This window comes from Halichoeres trimaculatus, unplaced genomic scaffold (genome assembly GCF_033239565.1).
Source record: "Halichoeres trimaculatus isolate MK-OKI-2021-1 unplaced genomic scaffold, fHalTri1.1 fHalTri1_scaffold_10, whole genome shotgun sequence".
NCBI lineage: Eukaryota > Metazoa > Chordata > Actinopteri > Labriformes > Labridae > Halichoeres > Halichoeres trimaculatus.
The window spans coordinates 37,690,869-37,715,584 of NW_027437187.1; the positions used below are offsets into that span (position 1 = coordinate 37,690,869).

The following is a 24,716-nucleotide window of genomic DNA, read 5'->3' on the forward strand; positions in this document are numbered from 1 at the left end:
ATTTTTTTCAGATTTTTGCATTTTTTTTAAATTTGTGCAAATTTTTTGAATTTCATTTTTTTACCATTTTATTCAAATTAAGAAAAAAACATCTTTTGTAGATTTTGCAAAATTTTTAGCTTTTAGCATAATTTTGGATTTCTGCAAAATTTGGACAATAATTCAATTTTTTAATCAATTTATTCTAGAGATTTTGCTAAAGAGTATTTAAAAAAAATCTTTTGGAAAATATTTTTTTTAGATTTTTTTTTTTTAATTTAGAAAAAAATTCTTGAAGATTTTTCAACATTTTGAAAATTTTGAAAATTTTCTACTGTTAAAAAAAATTGGTAAATTTTAAAAACTTTTTTTTTAATTAAATTTCATTTTTTTTGCAAATCAACAATATTATTGCAAATTCTGGACATTTTGAAAGTTTTGCACAATTTATGAATTTCATTTTTAAAATCTTTTTAAATTTCCAATTTAAAAAAATAGCAACTTATTAAAGTGTCTTGAATTTTGCATTGTTTTTTTATTTTTATTTTTTTAATTTTTAAAATTTATCAAAAATAAGAAAATTAGGACTTTACATGTACAGTTTTATAAACACAAAAATAAAATCTTGGTTATTTATTCACCAGATTTTTTTTACTTTAAGTATAATTTAAGACACTTTTTTTGTCTTTATTGTGAAGTTGAAGTAGAGTCTATGGCTCCTGAATGATCTATTTTAACTGGAGAGCCTCGCCACCTTCTGGCCCAGAGTCTACGCACACTGTCATAAAGAATCTTGATGAGGCCTGTGTTTGTTTTGGAGTTAAAAACAGATCTGATCGAAACCAATCAAAGGAGCTTATCAATTTCTTAATTTGAAATTTAAAAAACTTTTTATTTTTCCTTTGTTTAAAAAAAAATGTCGATTTTTTAAATACTTGCAAAATCTTTAAATTAAAATAAAGTTAAATTTTTGCATTTTTAAAAAAATACAAATTAGTCATCACATGTAAAATTTATAAATTCAAAAAACTTCTAGTTTAGATAATTTTTTCATTCGATTTTAACTATGTCAGAATTTTATCCACTCTTTTTCTCTTTATTGTGAAGATAAAGTAGATTTTGTGTCTCCTGAATGACTTTAATCCAGGTGAGCTGAGGAAAAATGGCTCCAATGGAAGTAAAGGTTGCTGACCCCTGGTCTAGTTCCATGTTTCCATGAATGCTGGAAAGCCAGATACCCCTCTTTAAAGTTTGAAATTGTGCAGAATTGTGCCAAAAATCTCTCAGAATAACCGTCCCTTCAAAAAAATCTGCACTGTCTTTTATTTTAATAATCAGCTGATTGGTTTGAGCAGAAGCTGACCAGCAGCTAGATTAGCAGTGCAGTTAAGATGAAAGACTTAAACTAAGAAGAGTCAGGTTATTGACTCATAGTTTGGTGTGTTTTGTGAGGTTAAATGTTTCCTAAGTCTTTGTGAAACAGGCTGTAGTAGAGCTGACGCAGCTTTAAAGCATCAAGGCCAAAAAAACGATCTGCTGCAGAGGAAAGTGGGACAAAGGGACGACCCAAACACGTTCCCATCGCCCGTTTTTCACCTCCCACGTCTGCAGCTCCACAGAACAAGAAACCCTGTCTGGTGTGGGTCTCAGCGGACTCTTTGAGGGGAGCGTGGGCCGGAGCAGAGCTGGACTCCTTCTCCTCATTGTTGTCGGGCAGATTCTTCTCTCACGCTCCTAATGAGGCGTAACGTGCAGCCGCTGTTTACCTGAGATTCCCACAGAAGTCCACGACGCCTCCTGATACACATCAGCTGCGTCTCCTGAACGCTGAAGTCATTTTATCTGGAGCACATTTTCATCTGAAGAGGCAAACAAAGCAGCGTCACGCCTGGATCCTCTGCTGAGATCTGATCTCCTCTTGTACTTGTTTGTTATTTTGGGTAATAAATGTTTCTGCAGATCTGTGTCTGCGTGCTGAGGGAGGACGTGTTCACGTCTTCAAAGCCAAGATTTGCTGAAGTGATAAATGTTGCCATAGTTGCCGGCTGCGGCGCGGCAGATTTCGCTCTGATGAGCTCCGAGTTGGTTTTCCTCTGGTGGTGGAGCTGTAGAAACACGGCGTGGGGTTTGATATCTCTTATTCATGCTGGAGTTTTTGATATTTATGAGGCTGCATGTCTGAAATCATCTCAGGGTTTGAAGTTTGGTTGTTTTGAGAACTCACCACAGCTCCTGTTTTTAAGCAGAGACAAATAACCGCAGCACCACTCGGTTTTTGTTCCACACACTTTGTTTCTGCGGCTCACCTCAGGTTGTTGGCCTAGATATAAACCTCACTTTGTGATGTGGACACAACTTTACGCACAGTCTTCACAGCCCGGCTCCTTCCATACAAAGCTTCAAACTCCTCAGTGTTTTCGTGAGATTTCCATCCTCCTGCTCCTCCTCCTGCTTCTCCTCCTGCTCCTCCTCCTGCTGTTCTCCACAGGGTTGTTATGGAGTAATGTTGACCCGTCTCTGTCTGCTTCACAGCCCTCAGAGCTGCAGTTTCTTTCACAGAGCGCTCGATAACTTTGTCTCAGAGCTCCTCATATTTCCCTGCAGAAAAAAAAAAAAAACCTGCAGTACCTGGAGTGTCCACTTGAGGCTCCATGTATGGGCTTGGTATTGATATTTGTTTTTCTGGTGTAAATTCTACATTGTGGTGGTTTTTTTAAGGCCCTAGCTAGACATGCAGTTGGTCTAAGGGTGTTCAACCTGTGGCTCTGGAGCCTCATGCGGCCCTATGACTCCTCTGCAGTGGCTCCTTGTAGCTATAAAAAATTAGGTTGGGATAAAGAATTGTAATTTTGCAGTTTTATAAATCTTTTTTCTTTTTTAAATAAAGCAAAATTTTGAAATTTCAGCTTTTTCAATTGTTTGCTAATTGAAGAAATTTTAGCAAATTTTTGACTTAAAAAAAAATTTTTTTTGAAGATTTTGCAAATGTTTTAATTATTTTCCTGTTTTTAAATGTAGCAAATCTTTAAATGTCAATTTTATTTTTAATTTTTGCTAATTTACTGAATTTCAGTGAATTTTTGTCATTTCATGTTTTTTTTTAATTTTTGCACAATTTTCAAACATAATCTTTTTTTTTTTTTTTTTTTTAAAAAAAAGCAAATTTTAAAATTTCAGCAAATTTTTGACATTTTAAATGTTTTGGAAAGTTTTACAATTTTTTAAAATTCTTTTCCTTTTTTTTAAATGTAGCAAATTTTTGAAATGACAATTTCAATTTTTTGCAAATGTTTGAAATTTTAGCAAATTCTGACATTTTGTATTTTTTGGAAGATTTTGAAATTTTAAAATTCTTTTCCTTTTTTTAAATGTAGCAAATTTTTGAAATGACAATTTTTTATTCCGTTTTTGCTTATTTATGAAATTTCAGCAAGTCTTTTTATATTTTTTTTCCAATTTTTGCACATTTTTTGAAATTTCATCTTTTTTTTTAAAAAAAGTAGCAAGTTTTGACATTTCAGCAAATTTTTTCAAGTTTCTGCAAATTTTTCAAGTTTTCCATTGCCTTTCTGTGTGAGCCTGAATAAATGACTGTGTTTGTGAGGGAGAGAGTGGGGATCCACAGCTTTGACTGCTGATTGGCTGTTACCTGAGCCATGATTCAGCTTGTAACCATCAAATGGTCCTGTGGGTGAGACAGTGCTGGGGACTGCCACTGAGTAGTGGCTGCAGACAGAGGACAGCAGCTGCTTCAGAGCCGAAATAACACAGTTTTAAATAAGTTTCTTATCGGCCATCAGATCAAAAAAAAAAGCTGATGCCGATCTGCTTCAAAATGCTGAATATCTGAGCTGAAAACAGGTCCGTCCTTAGAAATAAGCGCGTAAAAGCAAAATATTCACGTGTTTGTGTACGCGCAACACCCCGCTTTCTCAGTGTTGTGGTTCTTACATACACTTCTTACCTTCTTAAACACACACACACACACACACACACACACACACACACACACACACACACACACACACACACACACACACACACGCACACACACGTGGCGTAGATCCTCTCTGAGGCTGAAGGTGTGTGGTGTTTTCAGTGGGAATGCAGAACGGACTTGTCCTCCATTAGCACGCCGCTCTTACCCCGTCCATGCAGAGTCCCTCCTCGCCTCGCTGTCCAACTTAAAGCTGCTGCCCTGCCACACACACACACACACACACACACACACACACACACACACACACAAACACACACTTTCACAAAAGGTGTTGTTTGCTGTAAACAGTTTAATCTTCTCCTTTTATGAAAGCCTCTGGAAATCTCTGGAATTATTCATCGCAGTGGACCCGAGTGCAGCCTATTCAGAGCCGTGATGGCCTAAACACTGTGTTGCCATAGCAACAAAATGTCCCGGCGCAGTCTCGTGAGGGCCACAGGATGGTTCGCCTCGGCCTGGCAGCATCAGCAGCAGCAGAGAGGACGCCGCTCAGTCCTCGGCCTCTGATTGGCTCTAATTGACATCTCTATTACACAGCAGCTGACCCCGGCACTCCTCTGTCCCGCCACAATCAAGACCCAACGGCTCATCAGAGCTGGAGCGTCCCCATCCTGCTGCTTGATGGAGCCGCAATTAACTGTCAGGGACGCTTTATACCCGGCGAGTCTGCCCGGGGAGCGTCGTGACAGCGAGGAGCAGAGGAGGGGGGCTGCAGCTGCTGTGAGGGGAAACGAGCAGAGATGGCATCGTTAAAAAAAGATGGAGTGATCGGCACTGAGTCCAAAATTAACAACTGAAATCTGACCGATCTGTCGACAGTGAGAGCAGAGGGAAGGATCAGAAAATCTCCCGCCTCAGACGACCTTAAACTGGAGAGTGGGAGGGAACAGAGAGAAACGTTAGAGAAGGAGTGGCAGAGCATCAGCAGGACTCCTCTGTTTGTGGAGCAGAGGAAACAGGAGGTCTGAAGGAGCAGGAAAGGTCACATCAGGAGTCAGGCCTGTTGTTTTCAGGCTGGAGCCCGGCCCAGCTGGACGGGCTATGAATAACCTCAGAGGTGTGCTTTAAGCGGCGCCGAGGTCAAAAGTTCCTGGAATCACTGAAAATACGATCACCATGAAACAAGGAGCCACAACAGAGACGCTCAGATTTAATTTTTACACCTGCAGAGGAAAAACTCTGTGATGCTGCTGCCGACAGGTTGACCCAACACCAGATCAGAGCGGTGAGACTCCAGAGCACGGCTTGTTTTTCTGTTTCCTGCCTCCACACGAGAGAGAGTTTGGAAATGTCACAGTAGAAATAAAAAACACCAGGACAAATGAAAAATTAGTTAAAAGTCCAATCACCTGGATTAAAGTCATTCAGGAGCCACAGAATCTATTTTATCTTCACAATAAAGACAAATAAAGTGTATAATGATAAAATTATTCTAAACATAGTAAAAATCTAGTGAATAAGAATCTAAACAAGAAGTTTTTTGTGTTTCTAAAATTGTACAGAAATGTCTTAGTTTGTTATTTTTGATACATTTTCAAATATGTAAAAAAATTGATGTCATTAATTTAACAAATTAGCAAAATTTATAAAATAAAGTAAGTTGCAAAGATTCCAGAAAATGTAAAATAAAAAAGATTTTATTATCAGAAGAAAAAATAAAAATAAAAAAATATGCGAACATTTTTACAATTTCAAAAATTTTCCACAATTTTATGACTCTGCAAAAAATAAAAAAATATGGTTTTAAAATTTGCCTTAAAAAATTGAAAATTTTAAAAAAATTTGCAAAATGTCTAAAATAAGTTATTGGAACAATTTGCAAAAAAATGCAAACATTAAAAAACTTTGAAATATGCAAAATCTTCAGAAATTTAGATTTTTTTCTAAATTTGCAAAAATGTCAAAAAACATGAAGTTAAAAAATTTGCAAAAATTAAAACAAAAAATGCAAAAAAAATTAAAATATTTGAACTTTTAAAACCACACATTTTTTAAACAATTTCAAAAATTTAAAAGTTGTGCAAAAAAAATTAAATGTAATAAACTTTCAATTTCTTAAATTTCAAATAATTAATGTAATTGACAGCATTAATTATTTTAATTGCTTAACTCACTATTTTCTCTTTAAATCTTAAGAATCTGCACACGCTCAGTCTGAACATCCAGCTTTAACATTTGGAAATGCAGAATACCCCCCTCTTTAAAGCTAAAAAACTCATCCTGACAAATTTCTGCTTGTTTTGAAAACTTAACAGAACCTTTACTCTTATCCTGTTTTTTATTCTCATTTGTTTGTCCCAGTATAAATATTCTAGTATCATTATTAAATAATTCAGATCTCTTCTTTTTAAACTAAGTTTAACTTTCCAAACAGACCGTCTCTCTGGGATGCTCATGTACAGGATGTAATCCACTGATAGATGCAGTCCTCACTCTGTGCTGCTTCACGCTGATTATCTACTGTATTTTCCGATGCTGTCGGCGTGTTTACAGTCAGCTCCAGCCGTCCTGCTCTGTTTGCTCAGGACCAGCGTGTGTGTTTGAACAGAGGAAGTCTCCCATGTCCACACGCTGTCAGGACACACCGAGCCAGTGATGCTGGGAGTAGATACTGGAGCAGAGACACGGCTACCTGTCGCTGTCAGACACGCTGTTGGACACGCAGTCAGAGACGTGCACAGTGATCAAATACAGTCTCTCTGTGATCCTCTTTCTGTCCTTTTTTCCTTGCCATCAGCCTCAGTCTCGTTCCTGTTCAAAGAATTAAAAGGATTTAAACACAGACATTAGTCATGCTTGTCTGGATTTACAATAATCAGCTGTAAGAACATTAACCCCTGCTCTTTTTACCCAGGCATCCTCTGTTTACATACTAATTAATGCTCTGACCGCTTCAGATTAACATGCATACAGACACACACAGACTGGAGCCACAGCCGCTGCTCCTTCCCATCGAAAGGAGTCAGTTCAGGTGATTCAGGGACTTGATAACGACGCTTTCTGGACGTCTCCCTCTGGAGGTTTTCCAGGCACGTCTGAGAAGACCTCAGGGAGGAGACTCAACCCTTTAGAGGGATTATTAATCTCACCTGGTCAGGGAACGCCTCGGGATGTGCCTCAGGAACAGCTGGAAAGCGTTGCTATGGAGACAGATGTCTGGGTTGATTTGCTTGGAGACCAAACACCAGGACAGGGTACACATTAGGAAATCCTCTGGTCTCAGAGAAAGGGTTCAGATCTCATGTGGAAAAGCATCAGATCTCTAGAAAACCCACAGTCCAGACCAAGGGTCTTCAACCTGTGGCTCTGGAGCATCATGTGGCCCTTTGACTCCTCTGTCGTGGCTCCTTGTAGCTTTAAAAAATTTTTACTAAAATTTTTTTTTCATTCTTCCACAGAGGGTATTGGTAATTAATAATGTGCAATAATGCTTTCATTTTTTCAGTTTGTTGCAATTGTTATTTTTTTCCAATTTGGGGAATTTCTGTTTTTTTTTTTTTTTTTTTTTTTTTTTTTCAAATTTTCTTGAATTTCTTTGCCAATTTTTGGCATTTTTTATTAAAAAAATGTTTTTTGAAATTTTTGAAAATTTTTTGAATTTCTGTTTTTTCATTTCTTTTTTCTAATTTGAGAAAAAAAAATCTTTTTGGGAAATTTAGATTTTTTTTTCTTGCAAATTTCTTTTTTTAATTCTGCTAATCTTGGCAAATTATTTACGTTTATCTTTTTGAAAACAATTTTTCCAATTTTGAAATTTATTTTTATTTTTTTGCAAATTTATGAAACTTTGGATATATATCTTTTAGCACTTTAAAATTTTGCGAATTTTTGCACATTCTGAAGTTTTATTTTTTGAAGAATTTTGCAATATTTCGAAATTTCAAAAATTGAAAAAAAAATGCAACTTTTGTAAATTAACAAATTTTTGAGATTACATTTTTTAAAATTTATTTTAAAATGTAATTAAAAAAAAACAAAAAACCAAGACATCACATGTACAATTTCATAAACACAAAAAACTCTGTGTTTAGATAATTATTCACTAGATTTTGAACGTTTTGTCTTTATAGTGAAGATAAAGTAGATTTTGTGGCTCCTGAATGACTTTAATGCAGGTGACCTGAGGAAAAATGGCTCCTTTGAAAGTAAAAGTTGCAGACTCCTGGGGCAGTCTCTGAAAATCCTGAATGTCATAGAAACAAGTGTCAGAACATGTGGTGGCGTCTCATCCCAGAGACTATCATGTAAACATGACCCCTGTGGTTGAGAGGCATCACTTCATGAAACCAAGAAGTCCTGCTCCCCTCGAGGTCGACCTGCGCCCACGTATCTGAGCAGCTGATGGCTGGAAAGCTTGTTACGATGCTGATTATGTGAATTCTCTTTAACCATCAGTTCCTGCTCTCGCTGCTTCTCTGTGCTCATCATCATCCAGGATTTAGAGACAGTAATTACCAACAAAGACAGGAGAGGCTTTGAAAAGTGAAGAAGTTTATCAGTAAAACTGCTCTTTCACATCATCCTCAGTGCTCCTTAAATAGCTCCACCCTCCCCCTCTCCTCCGTCCTCCTCCTAATGCTCTGACAATGAGTCGTATTTGCTGTGAAGGCACAAACTGCGGTGGAGGCTAATATTTAGGCAGTGCAGGCGCTCCGTAATGAGCCTGAGCATTATTCACTCCTCGCCATGCTCGTCCCAATCACAGCGCTCCTTCCACTGCCAGGCCCGTTTATGCTAATGCAAAATATTTTCATTATCTCTGCAATAAGATATTTAATAGGCACTCTGCTCCTCGCCGTGTTGGAGAGCGGCTATAATTAGAGTCAGCCCGGCGCTGAGGCGGTGGGCCAGAAACGTCACCGCTGATTTGAATGTGGACAAGTGTCGAACAAGCAGGGATCTGATTTCTGTAGAGCCATCAGGGGCGGCCTCTGCACCAGGTCTGGATCATCCAGAGACGGATTTGTTCTGAAATCACATCAAGTGAGGAAGGACGAGGCCTTGTGACGGTGATGCAGATAGGCACGTGTAAAACGGTGCAATTCGACGTCTCCGCCACAAACAAACGCTCAATCTCCACCACTTTGTGTGAATCAGTTTAAGTGGCGTCTGAAATGTAGAGTGTTATGCTACAGGGAGGCCGCGGCGCCGTGGTAGTTAGTCGGCTGTCATTCAAAAGGTCGGCGGTGTGAACCCAGCTCCTACGCTCCTCACGTCCAAACGTCTTTGGACAAAACTCTGAACCCACAACCTCTCCCCAAAGAAAGATCTGTTCAGCTTTCAAACCTTTAACTCTGAAAAAGTTGAAAAGTTCATACTGTTGCCTCGTCTTGCAGAGAACTAACCACTGAGGAGACGTTTGTCAGGGCACTGTCACTTTAAAATCAGATTATCAGCTCCAACAAAGGTTATTCCTAAATGCTACTCCTTAGCTTCCTGATCAGGTCGAGCAGGACCAGACTGATTTACAGCACATCTAAGTCTCCATGACAACACCACGCCAGCCCATTAAGTTTATCAGAGAGAAGAGAGATCTGTGTTTTCTCTGCTGAAAATGATTTCTGTGATTAATTTTGTAGTGATGGTGGACACTGGAGCCTAACTGTCAGACAGAAAAAGGACAGAAGAGCAGAAGAAAGAGAAACAGGAGAGAGATAGAGCACGAGCTAAAGGCTAACACACGAGCTAAAGTCTAAAACACAAGCTAAAGGCTAAAACATAAGCTAAAGGCTAAAATACAGGCTCAAGACTAAAAGGTAGGCTAAAGGCTGAAACACAAGCTAAAAGTAAAAAAAAAAGTGCTAAAGGCTAAAACATAAGTTTAACGCTAAAATACACAAGCTAAAGGCTAAAGTAGTAGCAAAAGGCTAAAATATGAGCTAAATGCTAAAACACAAGCTAAAGGCTAAGACAGAGGCTTAAGGCAAAAGCACAGGCCAAAGGCTAAAACATAAGTTTAAGGCTAAAATACACAAGCTTAAGGCTAAAGTAGGAGCAAAAGGCCAAAATATGAGCTAAATGCTAAAACAGAAGCTAAAGGATAAAACAAAAGCTAAAGAATAAAACATAAGCTAAACGCTTCAACACAAGCTCAAGGCTAAAACACAAGCTAAAGGCTAACACGTGAGCTAGAGGCTAAAACAAAAGCTAAAAATAAAAAGGGCTAAAAGCTAAAACACTTGTTTAAGGCTAAAACACAAGCAAAAGGCTAAAACATGAGCTAAAGGCATAAATATAAGATGAAGGATAAAACATAAGCTAAAGGATAAAACAAAACTAAAGGCTAAAAAACACAGGCTAGAGGCTGAAACAGGAGCTAAAGGCTAAAACACAAACTAAAAGCTAAACTAGAAGCTAAGGGCTAAAACACAAGTTAGGCCAAAACATGAGCTAATGGCTTAAAATGTGCTAATGGCTTAAACACAAGCTAAAGGCTAAGACAGAGGCTAAAGGCAAAAGCACAGGCTAAAGGCTAAACACAAGTTAAAGGCTAATACACAGGCTAAAGGATAAAACACAAGCTTAAGGCCAAAACTTGAGCTAATGGCTAAAAGATAAGCTTGGGGCTAAAACTCCAGCTGAAGGCTAAAATACAATTTAATGACACAAAAACAAGCTAATGGTTTAAAAACAAGCTAGAGGCTGAAACACAGGCTTAACGCTCAAAATCAAGCTAAAGACTAAAACATGAGCTGACAGCTAAAAAACAAGTTAGAGGCTAAAACACAGTTAAAAGCTAGAACACATGCTAAAGGCTGAAACACAAGCTCATGGCCAAAACACGAGATAATGGCTAACAAAACAAGCTTGAGGCTCATACACAGGCTTAAGGCTAAAATATGAGCTAATTGCTAGAACAGAAGCTAAAGGCTAAAACGTTGACTTGAACAAAGAAAAGTAGAGTCAAAAAGAAGATCGGATCTCCATTCATTTCTAAAACGAACACACCTCAATCAGAGTCACGTCCTCACCTCAGTCTGTGTAAGACTCCGGGCCTGAAGGTGGCGCTGCAGTCTGATTCAAACAGATCCTCCTCCCTGACTCCTCTGGTCGTTTTGGTCTGACACAGTCCTCCTGGTCTTTGCTGACAGGAGGAGATACTCAGACCAGCAACCACGCCTCGTCCAGAGTCCCTCAAACCCCCTTCCTCCTCCGACCTGACGCTCCGTTTGACCTTCAGCAGCTCGTCTTCACTTTTCCTGGTTGCTGCCTTCTGATTGGCTGATTAGATGTTTGTGTGAATGAGGTTGAATTGATCCCAGTGACTGTTTAAAAGTATTTTTGGCCTGAAGTGTCTTCCCCAGCTCACATGTCTCACAGTGTGTGTGTGTGTGTGTGTGTGTGTGTGTGTGTGTGTGTGTGTGTATGTGTGTGTGTGTGTGTGTGTGTGTGTGTGTGTGTGTGTGTGTAAAGGAGCTGGTGGAGGCTGGCCTGAATGGGACCGTCATTAGTTTTGTAGATGGCAGAAAAAGCAATCTGAGCCTGATGACGGGACACGATGAAATCACACAGCCATGACAGTTTGTTCTGAGGGGAGCGTGAAGCTCTCGACCAATTTTCATGGCGCTCTATCCAATAATTGCTCAGACATTTCATTCAAACCCACAAATGTCAACCTGCAGGCGCTTACAGAGGGAAGTCGGGAGATCAGCAGCAGACCCCGTCCTCTGGGGGGCAGGCGACGAAATGTCAGGACGATGCAACAGCGTGCAACAAAACCAGCGAGGTGTGAAGAGTTTGTTTACTGAAGCTAAAGACCATGAATCCTGGTTTTAAAGACATCTACAGGAGCTGAGGTGACATTTCATTTTCAGACGTTAATTCCTGCTCCAGTCGTCTGCAGCCATGTGGAGAAAATTAAACCGACTAGTTAACATGTCTCATTGGAAATGATGAGTCCTGCAGGCTCAGGGTTTGATGGATCTCGTTCATTTTCACATCATTTGGGTTTTTGGGAAAAAGGGGGATGGTTTCCCGCGTATTCGTCCAAATAACTGTTTTATTAAAGCACAGCTGACCTCTCTGGCTCTGAATTCACTCATGATCCACTGCCCAGGAAAGTCTAACTGACACTTTAACACCTGCCACAGGCGCTTCACCATATGCAGGAAGTTTACTGTGCTGTGAATCACTCCAAATAAATAGTCAGAGGAAAGTAGTGTGTGTGTGTGTGTGTGTGTGGCCCCTCCTGCAGCTCTGTGGGCTGTGAACGCAGAGTGATGTACGCAGAGTGATGTAGTGTTTATGTTGGGGGACGAGTGCTCTAACCGCAGCAGCTCAGCACGAGGACGAGAGCTGTTCACGCTGTTTTTCTGACACTCTGACTTTGGCTTTTACGGCGATTAACACGACCACAGCAACGATTAAAGCCACACGTCTTTTTATGGGAGAGCGCTCTGCTCTAACGCTGGTATTGTGTTGTTATTACCATGATTTCTGAGGTTAATTAACGAGGGTCGGACAGCTGCTGTTTGCTGAGGCGCCACATGTTTCAGCCTCATAAGAAAAACAGGAGGATGGAGGGAAATATTAACTGAAGGTCTTTTTATTCTAAGTGGATTAAAGGATTTATTTTGAAGATTAACCTGTAATATTTTTCAAAAACTATATTTTACTGTATTCTTAAATGCTTGGGTTTATTTCTAGATCAACTTTTACTTTCATAGGAGCCATTTTTCCTCACATCGCCTGGATTAAAGTCATTCAGGAGCCACAAAATCAACTTTATCTTTACTATCAAGACAAAAAGTTTAAAATCTAATAAATAATTATCTGAAAAAGGAGCTTTTTGTGTTAATAAAGTTTTACATGTCAAATCTTATTTTTTTATTTAGATAGAAATTATGTTTTTTTTAAAAGAAAAATTGTAATATCATAAATTTCGTTAATTAACAAAAGTTATGACATTCCAATAAGTTGCAACATTTTTCAACATTTTTCTAAGTTTTCTAAATTTCAAAAGATTGCAAAATTCTTCAAAATATGAATTTGAAAAATGTTCAAAAATTTTAAACTGCCCAAAAAAAACATTAGCCAAACTATCATAAATATGCAAAACTAAAAATTTAAATTTCAAATTTTGAAGTGGTTTTCAAAAAAAAAAAAAACTTAAATAATTTTCAAACTTAAATTTTTTTTTTTGATTTTTAAAAAAATGAGATTTGAAAAAAAAATAGAAATTAAGACGAAGTGTATAAAGTTATTCACAAAGTTAAAATCTAATGAAAAAGGATCTAAACAAGAAGTTTTTAAATTCATAAATTTAACATGTGATGTCTAATTTATTTTTTTTTTAAATTGCAAATATTACATTTTTTTATTTTAAAGATTGTGAAAATATTTAAGAAATTGTCTTTTTTTAAAAAAAACCAAAAAAAATTAAAAGATTTTGAAATTAGCGAAACTTAAGAAAAATGCTGAAATTTTTTCAAAAAATCAAAACTTAAGAATAAGAAATCAAATAAATTTGAAAAAAAAATCCAGTTGAAATCACAAAAAGTTTCAAAAATTTCAACATGTTTTGAAATTTTGAAAATTGGCAAAACGTTTTAAAAATTTTTGAAAAAAAATCTTGAAAAAAATTATAAGAATCAGAATTTTTGAAATTTCAAAAAGTTATAAAACATTAAAAGTTTGCATTTAAAAAAAAAAAAATCGTAAAATTTTTCCTTAAAAATTCCAAATTTTTGAACTGATGCTTGAAAAATACTTGAATGCTCATTATGCTTCTACATAGAAGAAACACGAGGGCCGTGCACCTGACTTAGCATGTTATGACAAACTAATCACAGGTATTTAACACATACCTGGTTAGCAGAAAGCTAACTCCCATCCCTCTTTGTCCCGTGCTGCCTTCCAAGTTCCTGAAAGTTCCTGAAAGTTGAGCCAAGCTTCACCCTCGTTTAGGAATTTTTTAAAAATCTATTTGGAGTTTTGCTACTCTCTGGTTGTTTTTCTTCCTCCGTGCAAAGTTCGGCATCATAGCTGCTCTGACTAGCTCCTTTGATTGGTTTCCATCTGGTCTCTTTTTAACTCCAAAACAAACCCACGCCTTGTCAAGAGTCTTTACAACAGTGTGAGGAGACTCCAGGCCAGCAGGGGGCGATGCGCTCCAGTTAAAACAGATCCTCCTCACAGCATCTTTAATATCCAGAGGTCTGGACGATGAGCCGTCTTCAGAGGGAGCAGCGGAGCACGGTGTAAACATGGCATCAACAACAGTAACAGCAGAGAGAGTTAGACATTAGTAGTTTGCTTTTAGAAGGTGAAAAACTGTCCACCAATCTCTCCAACCACGCGTCCAGAGAGAGCAGAGCTCAGAGAAACCTCCAGAGAAAATCTTAAAGAAGAACATAAGACAACACTAAGGAGGAAAAGGAGCAGCGGTGATTAAAGACGAGCACCGATAACGACACACCGCTCAGATTAAAGATGAGAGCGAAGCCTTGTTTGGTGGTTTTTCACTCTTTATTAACAAAGGCTCATTAGAGATAATTACTGCGTTAACTCTGTTAGCCAGGGCTCCTTTTAAACAAGAGACAGTCTCATCTCAATTAGACCAGCCTGCTTAAATAAAGCTCGCTGTTCATTTCTGTGGGCCTGAGGCTCGCCATGTGTCTCGTTTACCGTCTTTAACCTGCAACAGGAACGTCACTACACCTGTGTAGCTGTATCTGTTGGTGTCCCTGCTGAGCTCTCAGTCTGACAGAACGAAGCGTCTGTTCTGTTCACCTCGTCCCACCTCGTCCCCTCTGTGAGATCCTCTTAATTCACGCTGAAAACCAGAGAGCTTCCTGAAAGGGCTGGGGTATAATGAGTGAAACGATGCTTCAGGAACCAGGGCTGGGCACCAGGAGGTGGCTGAGAGGTGTGGAAGTGAAACTCTACCTGTGAAAGTGAAACTCTCCTCCGTCGCTCTTAACCTGAGCGTGTCTTTCTTTGTGATGGAGACAGATTTGTTCCTCTCCTCAGCAGCTTTTCAGTCACTCTTCCTCCCGTACAGATTCGTCCATCTCATCATCGATATCTGCCACGAAGAATTGATTTCTCAGACTTGGAGCAGGAGTGAAATTGGCGTCAGTGAATTCATTGTCACGTTCAGACAGACAGCAGGACGTCCTGTCCTCAGTTTTCATCTTTAACAAAGTTCAGGAGTTTCTTCTTTTTCTCAGCTTTGAGAGTTTGTGTCCTGGTTTAGGATCTTTTTTGGAAGATTAGCAGCAGTGTAAGAAATGACTCCCATTTTTTAGAGTTGGGATGTGTCATTTTGTACATTTTGTCATTATTTTCTTGTTTTTTGTTTATGACGGCTTCTTGTTTGGTTGCATGGACTGATTGGTAAATTACGGGTCAGATCAATACAGCTGTGGACATTTCATTTCATTTTCTGTAACAAAAGTCAAAACTCTTTTTCAGATGTCAGTTTTTTTGCCTAGCTCTTCTTGAAACATGTGAAAAACATGAAAAAACTCAATCTACACACACGCTTTTTATGCACTAGCTAGACCAAGGGTCTTCAACCCGCAGCTCCGGGCCCTTATGTAACATCCACACTAAAAACAATTGTCGTTAACATTTTGTTGAACTAAATATGCATCACCTCTGCCGATAAAACTTTCAATTTTCAAAGCTTTTGCTTTTTAAAAAAAAAAAACCTTTTGTAAAATTTCTGAGTTTAAGTTTTTGGCATTTTTTCACATTAAGAAAACAATCAAAAGTTTTTTTTAGAATTTTGCAATTTTTGCAAATTTTAAAGATTTTTTTGAAATTTCTGTGAATTTTTAAAAATTATTTGAATTCTGGATTTAACTTTTTTGGCATTTTTTTTCAAATTAAGAAAAGAATCTAAAGTTTTTTTTTTAGAATTTTGCAATTTTTTGTAAAATTTAGAGTTTTTTAAGTTTCTGTGAATTTTCAAATTTTATTTGAATTCCTTTTTTCTTTTTAAGACAATTTTTTTGCATTTTTTGGAACTGTAGTTATTTTTTTTAACTTCATGCAAATTTTATTTTTTCTGCAAATTCATGAAATTTGGGCAAATTTTTAAAATTTAACGTTTTTTGGATTTTTGGCACATTTTTGCAAATCATGTAAATTTCAAATTTTTTCAAAAATGTAGCATTTTTTCTTTTTTTTATTAAATAAAAATTATTTTGTTACTGACGTAAGGTTGTTTGAAATTACTGTAGTTTTTCAAATTCTATACATTTTGGCAAATTTTTTAAATATCGAAAGTTTGTAATTTTTTTCTTTCCTTTTTGCAATTTTAAAATTTTTTGAAAACTTTGGTGACGCATTGAAGTTTCGATAATTCATCATAGATTGTGGTTCCTTTTGTAGCTGCTCATGCCAAATAACCAAGTACTGAATGAAATTTATTGAAACTTAAAAGACGTGCTTTTCCAAAAATATCTTTTATAAAAATCTACATTGACCCCAAACCGTCCTCGTTACACTTAAAGTGTTTAAAATGAGAGAAAGAGCCTCTTAAAAAGCCCAGCTGTCTGACACAAAGGGAACAAGAGAAGAGGATTATGGGTATTATTAAAATGTTAAAGACTGAGAAATAGAGATGTGTAATAACTCTCATTAATTTGCACAGAGCAGCGCTCAGCTCTCTCTCACACACACACACACTCACACACACACACACACACACACACACACACACACACACACACACACACACACACACACACACACACACACACACACACACACACACACATTGGATAAAACACCAGATCCATCTGATTTCCCTCCCCAACCTGACTCAAACCCACTGTGGACTTTTCCACGCTTCGTCCAATCAAAAACCAAATCAGACCCAGGAGCCGGTCTGAACGCCGTCCAGCCTGAGTGGGAGGGCGTGAGAGAGGGACGCTCTGTGAGGAAACCAAATGAAAGAGGCTGTTTGTGCTGAGTGTGTGTGTGTGTGTGTGAGTGTGTGTGTGAGTGGGTGGGGAGGTGGCGGTGGATGGCTGTGAAACCTGAACAAGAGATAGTGGCAGCAGCATGGAGCTGAACCAAATGTGTCACTGCCTCACGCTCAGTGGGCCAAGGCAGGAATTTACTGGCAGCGCCGGCCTGCGAGGAATCCAGCAGGGTATACTGAGCCTGAGCGTGTGTGTGTGTGTGTGTGTGTGTGTGTGTGTGTGTGTGTGTGGTCAGATTGTATTCCATCCCTTACCCCCTGGACAGTTATAGGACCCAGCTCTCTCTGCTCGTGCTCCCTGCTCCTCCTCGCTGCAGACAGGAAGAGCGTGCAGACGGCGCTCTCACGCTCTGAGGGACCAACGTGACCAAGTCTGGACGCAGTGAGGACGCAGGTAACAACAGGAGGAGGCAAACACCAACAGGAAGTGGTCTTAGCTTTTTGGTGTTCTGCTCTTGGCTGTGCAGAGGAAGCGTTGGCGCCTCCTGCATCGTCTCTGAGTTTTATTTTTGCCGTGCCGGCGGCAGAACAAGGTGGACGTGGGCTCTAATGTTACAGCAGAGCGGCTGGCAGAGCGGCTGGCAGAGCGAGCGGCTGCATCTCTGCTGCCAGCTTCCTCACAGAGCGGGGCACGGTGTCGCGCAGATGTTTGTAGGATTGGATCCACTGAGCGTGCTCTGTAAATATGAAGGGATGTGGTTCTGGGTCTCTGTGGGAGACGTCCTGCTGTGCTTTGGTCTGGATGGTTCAGGGTGGAAATGTGGTCTGTGAGACAACGATGATCTTCTGTGTTCGTCTGAGACTCAGGGAGCTGGAGGGAGCGGAGAGGGATGAGCTTTTCTCTGGTTTTATACTTTTAAAGGAGCAGATGTAGCTCTAAGGTGGAGCAGGTTACACATCACATCAGCATCTTTTGGTGTGACATAAAGTCTGAGTTTGCTTCTGCGTGTGACTCATAGTTGTACAGTTATGTGTTTTAAAAAAGTGAGTATTTCCTGTATAAACCAATTCACGTTGATCCTGTTGGTCTGGAGCCAGGATGCTGTTCTCTTCGTGGAGTGTTTGGGGTCATTTTCTCGTTGAAACATCCTCATAAAGAGCATTTTCTCCAGCCTGAAGCAAAGTGACCTCTGTAAGTGTTTTCATGGATTCAGACTGACCCATGACCCCTGTGACGTGACAAACAGGCTTGCGCCGCCATGCTTCGCTGTCCTCATTCTGTACTGTGGCCTCAGCTCAGTGTTAGGGGTCGTCTGACAACGTTTTTCATAATGTTTTTGTACGATGAGGCTTTGTGAGCTTGGCTTCAGATATATGTCTTTTAACTGTTAAAGCACTCAGAGACGAGTCGTTTGACCAATCAACGGTCTGCAGTGTTGTAGCTCCACCTTCTGGGAGCAGATTGGGTCAGTCTGGCACCCATATAAAAGGGTCCCTAAAAGTGGGACGGCTCGTCGTGGTTATTTAGGGATCTGTCCCGGGATGAGTCAGTGGAAACGCCACAAAATGTGCGTCTACCGAGACGAACCGGACCGGACTGCTTGGTGGAAACACGGCTTTAGAGATGGGTACTGAATTAGCTACTTTTTTTTTAAAGCAACTTTTTATCAACACTTTGTCTTCAATGTCACTTTAATTTTCCTATTTTTTTAAACTTAAGGGACACAAGAACCATAGATTGAATAGAATAGAATAGAATAGAATAGAATAGAATAGAATATGTCTTTATTTTCCACCAAGGTGGAAAATTGGCTTTGGCTCACCAACACAAGAGACAGACAGCACTAAAATACAAAGAATTTCATACATAAAAAACATATATGAGACGCAATGTAAAAGTTGAGGTAAAAACAAGTTAGATAAATAAATAAAGCACAGTATTAAAACAGTTCAGGTCATTTTGTGGATTTGTCACTTAGGCCTATTTAAAGATGGTGGTAGCGTTGGGTATAAAAGATTTTTTAAAAAGATTGAACACAGGAAACCAAAGGTGGGAAAGATCATGTCCTAAACAGGAAAAGCAAAAATTTGAGAAAGTATATAGTTCACCCAGTTTTCCATTCTGTAAATATCGATCGGGATGTCCATCCATGTTTTTGATTTAGGTACTTTTATAGGTATAAGAGTAGGTGGTCTGTCATTGTGACTGTGAGGCAGTGGAACAGAAGCAGATTTTCCCACTGGACATGAACACAGCATTACAAGGTTATATACTGAGAAATAAATATGTTAAACTGAAAAACTTTGAGAATTTATCATTAAACAAATTAATATTTGTTACCACATTCACACACACACAGTACCAAAAACTGGTACCGTTGAGTACTGGTACCCATGAAGTACTGGTACCGTTAAGTACTGGTACCAATTGCCAGGTAACGGGCATCAGTACAGTATTGCTAAATGTGAAAGTTACACATCTCTACAAGCAGTCCATTCCAGACTCCACTCCAGCGGCACAGCCCATGTGATCACATTAACAACATGCTAAGATGCTAACAAAGTAGCAACCGTCATAGATCAACCTGGAGCTGATTATCGGCTTTTCTTCAACACATTTGAGTGGAAGTTTTTTTACCTCATCTTTTGGTCATCACCTCAAAGTGGTTGAGATCATTTTCTGCACTTGTTAAATCTTTCTTATAACATATTAATTAGGGGTTGATCGATTAGTCCTGGACCAGAGAAAAAGCAGCAGTGGACGACTCACGTCTGTGCGCTGCAGGACTGAGAGATACAGAAGATCGTTCCTCCCTGCAGCCACCAGAGTCTTCAATTCTTTAATATTTGGAAGATGAGCTACAAACCAAATGAATTTCCCTTCTGGGATTAATAAAGTATTTTTTATCTTATTTATCTTTATCTTTAACGATCAGGCCAATTATCGGCGCCTGTATTTAGAATTTGAAGCATATCGGCATCCGCCTTTTTATAATCCAGTGGGTGATAAGAAGTTAAATTTCAGTTTATGTTATTTGACTCTGTCTCTTGCATCGTCCCACCCACAGCACCATCTGATTGGTGACATGCACAGACATTTTTTGGAAAACTTGACTTCCTGTAGAAAACTTTAGGGAGTTATTTTTTTTTTAAGTTTTTATTGAACTTTATCAGACAGCTGCTGAGTCTGGGAGCTGTTAAATAAACATATGCTTAAAGGCTTTAAACAAAGTGTTGGTGTTTGTTTTATCCCAAATTTTGATGCCAATGTTTTCACTTTTACTGCAAATGAATATTTTCCCCAAATATCAGTTATCAGCTTCCTTCACTACTGATTATTGGAATCAGTATCGGCCCTGAATAAACATATCGGGCCGAACATAGCGGGCTTGTTTGGCATTGCAGCAGTGTGTGAGTGTATTTGACAGTGTGAGTTTGAGAAAAGTTCCTCCTCTCTGATCAGGATGTTCGTCTGGCACAGCTCTGGTTTTGGTGCCGGCCTTTCCCAGCCCGTCTGAAACCTCCATCCAGAGTTTGGACGAGTCTGATTCCTCTGATCTGCTGAAATCTCTCGTCAGAGTTGTTTTGCATCACCAGTTTTGGTGGAGTGGGCTCAGCTTTGGACCGGAGGATGCCAGCTGGTGGCACATGAGACGGCTTTGGAGGAGCTGTTTGGCGCTTTGGTGGCGTCTGGCCGCGGCGATAGAGAGCGTCCAGGGAAGCTAAAATGTCAGCACACGGTCTGTGCTGGTTCAGACAAAACATCCGAGCTCATGGAGGAGTTCTGCTTTTATTTATTTGTTCTTATGAGATCTCCATCAGTTTCTGACAGAGCGACAACGTTCCTCTCTGTGGCTCCAACAGGAGGAAACCAAATCTGAGAGATGAGCTGTTGGTAGATGGTCTGTTTGTCCACGACTAAGACCAGCTAGACGGCTTCACTGATGATAAAAACACTGACGACTGAATGTTTTGATTTCTTTAACCAGACAAAAGTATCAGTATTCGAGCGTCAGACACTTCAAACCCATGGTGTCTGTGTGAATAATCTGTCTTGTCTCGTATCAGGCTCATTGAGTTTGCAGGATCAGCTCAGTCTCTTACCTGTAACAGGTGTGCTGTGGGCCAAAGTTCTCCACATGTCTTTCTCGTGTTCACTGATGGTTTAAATTAGGGCTGAAATGGTTCCTCAAATAATTGAATTGCTTGATTAGAAAAAGTATGAGCAAGGAATTTCCTCCACCTTGAGAAATAGTTTAATTTTTTAAAAATCATAGAAATTTATTCCCTCTGGAAAACCAAGAGCTGACACTTTATCTGGTGACTTTTCAGACTCCTCCAGCACCTTTTTTTATTTTATTTTATTTTTTATTTTTTTTAAATGACTTGTGAAGCTTTATTTTTTTTTTAATTTTAGGAAGTATTTGGAGCACTGCAAACTTGTATTTAAATTTTTGAACATTTTCTTAATTTTTTTTAAAAAATCAAATTTTTATTCAAGATTTTTCAAATTTTTTAAGTTTTACAAATTTATACAGTTTTTTCATTTTCTGCAAATGTTTTGCAAATTATTTGAGTTTCATTTTTTTGACAATAAATGGAAAATTTTAAATTTTATTCTTTAAGTTATTTATTCATTTATTTTAGTTAATTTTGCAAATTGTTGGAGTCTCATTTTAATTTTTTTATTTCAAATTTAGGAAATTTTGGGAAATTTTTGAAATTGCAATTTTCTTAAACATTTAAAAATTCGTTAAAATTTTATACGTTTATATACAATATAAATTTTATAATTTATGATGTTACAAATTAGACAAATTTTTATATTTGCAAATTTATTTTTAACAAAAATCTCAGAAATCAAACTTTGAATTTTATAAACGCCATAAATTTCTTATTCAGATATGTTTTAAAGATGTTGAATTAAAAAAAAAAAACAATCTTAATTTCTACAAAATTTGCAAATTATGTGAGTCAAATTTTTTGGAATTTTGTTGATACTTTTACATTTTTTTGAAATTTTTTTAATTTTTAATTTTTAATTTTTTTTTTTTTTAATTTTTTTTGGACCACATTGCTGGACTAGAATTGAGGTGAAGTTGTATACTTTGTTTGATTGTTTCTTTTGCAGCTTCATTTTAACAACAGGAAGTACCACTGGAGAACCAACTTTGGTTTTCTGTTTGGATCCATCCAACTGTCAAAAAGGCCCTTTAGTTAGAAGATTAGTTTGGGTGTAGTTGATCTTCATTTCCTGGCTAACGAGCCTCCTGAACGTAGCATGAGTCTGGTCTTGCTGGAGGTTTCTGCCTGTTGAAGAAAGCTTTTCTTGCTTCAGGGATGACTTTAAAAAAAAACTCCATAATTGTTTTGAATTGAAACTAAAGTGACCCAGCTTTAAGTGACTTCCTTTGATTTTCTCTCGTTAATGAACTGTTAAACCGTTTTTTGGCGCTGAAACATGGAGTTTGTGCTCACGGACTCATCTGTGTGTCGTTGTGGAAAGATTTCCAGCTGAACTTGTTTAGCTGTTTAGTCGCGCGGCCTGGAGGAACCATCAGAGAGCTCTTTGGACCTTCAGAGGCTGTTAAATAATCAGAGCTGCGGTGCCAGCGGGCCACTCTGCAGCCCGTCAAAAATCAACGCTGATGATGTTTTAACCTACTTCTGTGCTGCAGCCAAACCTCGACCCTTCCTGCAGCTGTGACATTGCACAACTCAATTATGGGATTTTTATTCCAGCATTAGGCCCGGCACCAAAGTGTCATTTAGCTCTTGGCAGAGGTGCCAGAGTGTGTTTGTGCATGCAAATGTGTGAGTGTGTTATCAAATTAGTGACAGGAAGTGACAGCCAGGGCAGCGGGGATCAGCCAGGTTCACACCGCAGCCTGTTTTTTTTTTTTTTTCCTGCGGCGTGGCGCCATTTAGCCGAGCAGAAAAGAGTCATTTAGCTTTCTATTGTAATTTTTCCAATTAAATTTGTTCCCTCTGTTCTGCTTTTTGGAGTCAGAAAGGTCACATGTAGCCACAGTGTTCCCGAGTCTGAGTGCTTTTTTAATTAACAGGTTGGTGCAGATATTTAAACACCACCGGGGCGTGCTGCCACCCATCCTCACACACGTCGTCTGCTTCCTTCCTGGACTCGTTCCTGCTCTCACCCACGTTCAGATGCAAGCATCAAAAACTCTCTTTTCACGCCTCACGCTGCACAAAACACACATTTCTGCTCACGGTGTGTGTTCTGAATGAGGACGACCTCGCTGCTGCCCCTCCCGCCCGCCCGCGCGCTGCACTTCAAACACATTTCACGTGGAAAAAGCCTTTAAATAGACGTGACCTTTGCCTGAGCGAACGCCCACTCTCAGAATCACTTCCAGTCCTCGCCGTCTGCTCTGCAACACATCTGTCCAAACACAACACAGGCCGCGCCGCAGGACGCCGCGCCCAGGAGAAGCTCCCGCCGTGTGATGGAGATCAGATATGAAGGGCCCCTCATTGGTCACAGTCAGACAGAGGCGTGGCCGATCAGAGATGGCGGCTCATCAATCAGACCGTCATCGATGAAAGGAAATGTCAGAGAGCAGGTGAACCTCTCCACCTGAGGAAATCATTCCCAGATAAACGTCCGCTCCGAGCAGTCAGAGATTCCTCCAGGAAGGAAACCTGAGCTGCTCCTACGTCATCGCCTCACTTCCTGTCAGTTGTTTTCTTCATGCCGAGCTCTCCTGAACGTACCCTCCTGGTGTTTTGGTTTGGTGGTTTCTGACTCTGACTCTGTCGTCCGTTCTGCTCACGTGGCCTCGGCTGGGAGCTGCTCTGTCCTCTTATCTCTCAGTCTGCGCTCAGGTTTCCGACGCTGTGGAGTCTGTTTTGCATATTTTGAGTCATTTGTTGGGAAGAGGATCTGTTTTTGCTGGGAGCAGAGTGAGAGTGAAAACTGTAAAAACATAACTGTTCTGGCACTAAACGTTGTCACTGCTGATGAAAGTCACCTGTAGATGTCATGTGAGCCTCTGAAAGAGAAGATTCACTGTAGGTTGGTCAGGAAACATGTTTGACTGGACATTAACTTAAAATCCAAAAGAAAACACAATTTGTTATTGTCCAGATTAATAACTTAGACCAAGGGTGTTCAACCTGTGGCTCTGGGGCCTCATGTGGCCCTTTGACTCCTCTGCAGTGGCTCCTTGTAGCTTTAGAAATATTATTGAAATAGTGAATTTATATCTTTCTTACAGAGCGTATTGATGATTAAAGGAACTGACACTAAATAAAACCCTACATTTACAATTGTTGAACTGAATGTGCAAAATTTTTTTACCTTTTTGCAAAATTTTCAATTTCTTTTTTTTTTTAATTTCAAAAAAGGAAAAAACAATTTAATAAAATTTTGCAAATTTCAAATTTTTAAATTTATTTTTGAATTTCTGCAAAATTTTGAAAATTATTTAAAGCCATTAAAAAATTAAATTAACATTTTTTGGCATTTTTTTCTTTTTATGCACAAATTTTAAAACTTCAAATTTTTGGGAAATGACTTTTTTTTCAAACTTCTGCAAATTATTGCAAATTATTTAAATCCATTAAAAAATTGAAATAATTAATTTGCAAATTTTTATTTTTGCACACATTTTTAAATCTTCAAATTTTTTGGAAATACTTTTTTTTTCAAATTTCTGCAAATTTTTGCAAATTATTTAAAACCATCAAAAAAAAAATCAAACATTTTAAAATTACATTTTTTTTAAAATCAAATGTATTGTTTTTAATTTTTTTATTTTTAAAAATTCAAAATTTTTGGAAACTCTTCACAGTTTTTAAATTCATATTTTGGGTTTTTTTTTTCAATTGCTAGTTATTGAA

General features: G+C 38.6%; 1 protein-coding gene across 9 annotated transcripts in view; it reads left to right on the forward strand.

The window, feature by feature from the left end:
- The window catches only part of LOC141796085 (pleckstrin homology domain-containing family A member 7-like), a 200,321-nt gene that overhangs the window by 77,519 nt on the left and 98,086 nt on the right, over nucleotides 1–24,716 (forward strand). The window contains exon 1 of one of the 9 annotated variants that reach the window (XM_074676992.1): nucleotides 17,289–17,307. The exons of the other annotated variants lie outside the window; for them this stretch is intronic. The gene's annotated coding sequence lies outside the window, so the exon portion shown is untranslated. Of the gene's footprint in view, nucleotides 1–17,288; nucleotides 17,308–24,716 lie in introns of those variants that run through there. 9 annotated transcript variants of the gene reach the window in all.